The 5,261-nt window shown below is 41.6% G+C and overlaps 1 long non-coding RNA gene across 1 annotated transcript; it reads left to right on the top strand.

Moving 5' to 3' along the window:
- Window positions 1-2,342: 2,342 nt before the first annotated feature.
- LOC143290174 (uncharacterized) lies at window positions 2,343-4,835 on the top strand. The gene is made up of 2 exons (XR_013056346.1): window positions 2,343-2,387; window positions 4,408-4,835. It is a non-coding gene; the product is annotated as an uncharacterized LOC143290174 (long non-coding RNA).
- The last annotated feature ends 426 nt before the right edge of the window (window positions 4,836-5,261 follow it).

The following is a 5,261-nucleotide window of genomic DNA, read 5'->3' as shown; positions in this document are numbered from 1 at the left end:
TAGATCTTCAGCTTGGGGGTATTGCTGATTCCTCTCCGTTTCAAGACGTTCTCATGGAGTCTCCCAAATGCTTCTGCTATCATACTGTTGACCCCAGCGTCTGTGTTCACTGCACGAGAGAGTGTGCTGCTGAGGTTGGTGAAGTTGTCGACTGACTGGAGGTTCTGCCTCTTCACTGATGCGCGGCTCCTGGTATGACTTTCCTTGGGCAGGCTGGTACATAACTTTGGTCTTTTTGGTGCTGATGGCGAGACCGAAGTTGTCGCAGGTTTGTGAGAAGCAGTCCATTTCACACTGCATCTTCTGCTACGTGCTGGCGTTGAGTGCGCAGTCATCAGCAAACAAGAAGTCTCTGATGATAATTGCTTTCACCTTTGTAACAGCCTGCAGGCGCCTGAGGTTGAACAATCTCCCGTCAGTCCTGTACCTGACGTGGATTCCTTCTTCACAATCACAGAAAGCATCTGTCAGCAATGCAGAGAATACCATACTTAACAGACACACATACACTACGCTACACTACACACACACACACACACACACACACACTTGCCAACTCGTCAACTGCCCTTGTACGTACAAAACTTACCTGTGCCCAAGAGGTGTTTTTTCGTGCACCAAAACATCCATTAAAGAAGTTACAAAGTATAGATTGCAAAGTGTACAAACTTGCTCTTGGAGTACCATCACAAACATCTACATTAGGAACCCATAGAGAAACAGGAGTATTACCCCTTGATCAAGACAGAAAAGCATCCGCCGCAAAATTTGTTCTAAGAAGCACAGTGTATGATTACTTTTTCCAAAAAATGAAATAAATCTAGAATCGGACAAGGACTCTGCATTAAGAGCCAGAACGATCCATTCCTTAAAGTTCATCAATACTTTTACTGAAGACATTCTCAGTGCTTCAGAGATTGATGCAAAAATATTGCTACTAAACCATCCTTCCCAATCATTCCATCATGGGAGTTGAAAAGACCAGTCTTTGATATAGACCACAACCATCTGCAGAAAAACTACTCGCCTAACTTGTTAAAGAGCGCAGTATGCTCTCATATGGAAAACAATTACAAAATATATGTAAAAATTCATACAGATGGTTCTGTTCTTGATGACGGAAAAACAGGAGCGGCTTTTATAATACCAAAATGGAACTGCCGGCAAACGTTTCACTTGGGAAAACATTTTTCAATAATCACTGCTGAACTAACAGCCATACAAATGGATTTAAAACATATCAAAGATATTTCTAAAACTGATTGCCAAATTCTCCTTTGCGTAGATTCGAAATCAGTGTTACATGCTCTTAGATCTCGATTTTTTTTTTTTTTAAGCGTCTTGAGATAACAATCGACATAAAACAGATTATCCATCTCTTGTCGACCAAAAACTATTATGTAACTTTAATTTGGGTGCTTTCACTCTGTGGGTTTTCTTCTAATGAGCGGGCAGATCAGGCTGCCAGAAAGGCAGCGCACAATTGTGAAAGCTCAGTCCCTCTCAGTATACCATTTGATTTACAGGAATGTTATGGATGTATTGAGAAAGTTTCCCTTCATCGACTTACAAATAGGCTAAAAGATTCAGACTGCCTATATTACCGCCACTGTATAAAGGCAGTTACAGCGAGCAACCCCATGGCTTTTTTGAATAATCTATTTGCCTCCCAGTCAAGACCTATTATAAGTTTAATTTATAGATTTCTTTAAATGCCCTACATACAAAATATTCCAAAAACATACAGTGTTTATGTGAAAAAGAAGTAAATGTCATATTCTTGTCGAGTGTTCAAGAATAAGCCAACTTGTCTTGAAAAGCGCACTGACCAGTTTCCACAGAACACGTATTTGTCTTTAGAAGATGTTTTGAATAATTATCCAACAATTTTCTGAATGTTTGTTCCAAGTCCAGTTGGTATCTACCTTTCATTGATTAGGTTTGTTATAATAAGCATGCTTTATCCTGCTATGGAAATGTTTGAGATATACATTACTCGGCCAGTCCAATCTTTCGTAGCTCTCTCTTCCTTTCAACCTGACGCTTTTTATGTTTCCTTCCCTGTCTCAGTCATCCCACCATCTCCCAACCCAAACGCGCACACATTCACAAACTACATTCCCCTCACCCCCCACACGTGAAAAGACTATAAACTAAAGAAAGAACACACACACACACACACACACACACACACGCGCGCGCGCGCGCGCACAAGGAGAGAGAAGAGAATTCGTGTATCACGTACAACACGGAAAACTGCAACACAGATTCCACGACTCTCTCCGACATGTACTCACCAAATAAAAATTGTCGATGTTAACTGTTTGACACTTCCACTCTCAGCTTCCTCGTGTTTCTGAACGGATTCACCTCCGATTCTTCAAACGGTAAGATGGAAAAGCTTTCATTATTTTTCTGCCGTCACCACTTAAAAAATATGATTTCTCTTTGTGCCCCTGTTCGCTAACCTAGTAGAAGCAGGAGAAAGAAGAGCTAGAATTTTGTGAGAATCTCAGACTTGTTATGCTGCTTCCCCCCTTATTTGATGTTTTGGCAATATCCTCGTTTCTTCCCACGTGTTCTGTCCATTCAGTTTCATTCCGCAGACGGGAAAAGTTATAAACTGGTTTAGATGGGCGCAATAGCCGAGTGGTTTAAACAGTGGACTTTCAATCTGAGGGTCCCGGGTTCGAATCACGGTAACTGCGCCTGGTGGGTAAAGGGTGGAGATTTTTCCGATCTCCCAGGTCAACATATGTACAGACCTGCTAGCGCCTGAGCCTCCTTCGTGTGTTTTCGCACGCAGAAGAACAAATACGCACGTTAAAGATCCTGTAACCCATGTCAGTGTTCGGTGGGTTATGGAGACACGGAAATACCCAGCATGCATGAACCACGACAGAGTCATCGGCAAGTCGATGTTGGTCGTGAAACGGAAAGAAGAAAAAGAAGATAGCATTTTTTTTTTATTATATATATTCTATATTTCTTCCCTCTCGAATGACAGAGGGCCAGTCAAAGAGTGGAGGGGAAGAAATATGGAGTATATACTACAATGTTATCAATCAATTTACAACTTTCCGTCTTATGCAGGGAAGGGTACAGGGAAAGAAATATGGAGATTGCTAGTTCAGTTTGTAAAGTGGTTTGTTTTGCATATCTGGGTTGTTAAAAGAATTCAATATATTTTTTTAATCATCATAGCCATAAAAGTATTCATGAACTTCTGGCTCATCGTCGATATATTGTGTTAACACTGACGAGTCCCTTATCAAATGTGAACAAGTATCTCTGAATTGACCGATATCTCCAACCGGAAATCAAATGGAGGAGAATGGGTGGAAGTCTTAGCAATATCCACATTTCTTCCCCAGTACTTTCCCGTTTATAAAACGAAAACACTTGTAAACTGGTTTATTACATTGTAATATGCACTCTACATTTTCCCCCTCCACTCTTTGACTGGCCTTTACGTTTCTTGACAGCAGAAGAAATGTAGAGTGTATATATAACAATGTTATTTAAACCATTTTTTTCCGTCTGCGGAACGAAACTGAATGGATATAACTCAGGGGAAGAAATGCGGATATTACCGAAGTCTACTCCATTCACTGTTTCTGCTGTCACAGTGGTGGTAGTGGTAGTGGTGGTGTGTGCAATTGTAGGATGAGACTGGAGCATGAGTGTGTGTGTGATAATAATAATAATAATATCATTGGTAGTTGTAGTTATTTGTATTTGTATTTCTTTTCATCACAACAGATTTCTGTGTGAAATTCGGGCTGCTCTCCCCAGGGAAAGCGTATCGCTATACTACAGCGCCATCCTTTTTTTTTCTTTTTTTTTTTTTTTTTATTTTTTCCTGCGTGTAGTTTTGTTTTTCCTATCGAAGTGGGTTTTTCTTCAGAATTTTGCCAGGAACACTTTTGTTGCCGTGGGTTCTTTTACGTGCGCTAAGTGCATGCTGCTCACAGGACCTTGGTTTATTGTCTCATCCGAATGAATAGCGTCCAGATCACCACCAAAGGTCTAGTAGAGGGGGAGAAAATATCGGCGGCTGAGCCGTGATTCGAACCAGCGCGCTCAGATTCTCTCGCTTCCTAGGCGGACGCGTTACCTCTGGGCCATCACTCCACATAGTAGTAGCAGTAGTGGTAGTGGTTGTAGTAGTATCCAATCCCCCATGAGAGGGTGGGAGAAATATGAGTGGAAAATGGAGGCATGGAAAGAGGGGGGGGGGGAGAAAAGACATGTTACATCTTTGGAGACTTCTGTGCTGGTTTTAGTGGTCTTAAAAATATCGGGTTACACACACAGACACTTGGCGTCAACGTCACATTAACGAATGCTAACCAGACACCCGTGATACGATGCTCCTAAACCACGAACCTCCACTCCCTGTTTCAGATCCTTTCCTCCCTCCCTCACCATGGACCACGAACAGCCCCAAGAAATCGATGAACAGCCCCAAGAACTCGGAGCGGGTGGGCGGCTTTTGCGAGACTTTTTGATCGTGTGTTTCTATCTTATTTTGCTGTCGTTGAGCAACGGTATGGACATGTCAGCCAGAGACCGTCTGATGACGCTTCAGGTGATGCGCATAATGGAGGTGTATTTCATGTACAGGGTGTGTCATGACTGCACCCTGCTCATTGGTTCGATTGATAACTGACCACCATGACGTCCAGGGAACAGCCACACCTCGTCACCCACCCGTGACTGACAGCGAGAATTCCCAATGTTGTAGCCTATATACATTCCTGTTTTAGCTAGTGCTATTTTAGTGCCATATTTTTTTCTTGGAAAGGCAGATTCTCAGTTATTCCACCCTTCCACTTAGGATATTGGAATCGTTGAAAACTGGATGCGCTTTTCTGACAAGGGGGTATGTTCGTCACAGTTATTGCGTGGGCTGGCTTATTAGTTTGCTGATTAGATTTTCAAAATGATGTGATTTCGCCTCTAGTTTGAAAATCACAATTTTCCAAACCAAGCTGTAATACCCAAAGACATACTTCTGATCTCTGGCTTTCACAGTGAAAAAAGGCTTGTAATATCTTAGGCACTGCATCAACTCGTAGGATGTTGCCTCAATATTTTGTCGGTTTTCATGTAATTTGGATCTTACTTAATCCAATAGATATTATGAAAGATTAATGAAAAAACTTGATTTTAACTGGAGTAAGGTTTTATGGATAAGTAGGTAGCCAGAAGGAAATTTCATAGTTTTCTTGGAATTATTTTAGCTTTATGATTTTAAT

The sequence above is a fragment of the Babylonia areolata genome, chromosome 15 (genome assembly GCF_041734735.1).
Source record: "Babylonia areolata isolate BAREFJ2019XMU chromosome 15, ASM4173473v1, whole genome shotgun sequence".
In the NCBI taxonomy this organism is placed as follows: Eukaryota; Metazoa; Mollusca; class Gastropoda; order Neogastropoda; family Buccinidae; genus Babylonia; species Babylonia areolata.
This window is presented reverse-complemented; position numbering and strand designations above follow the sequence as displayed.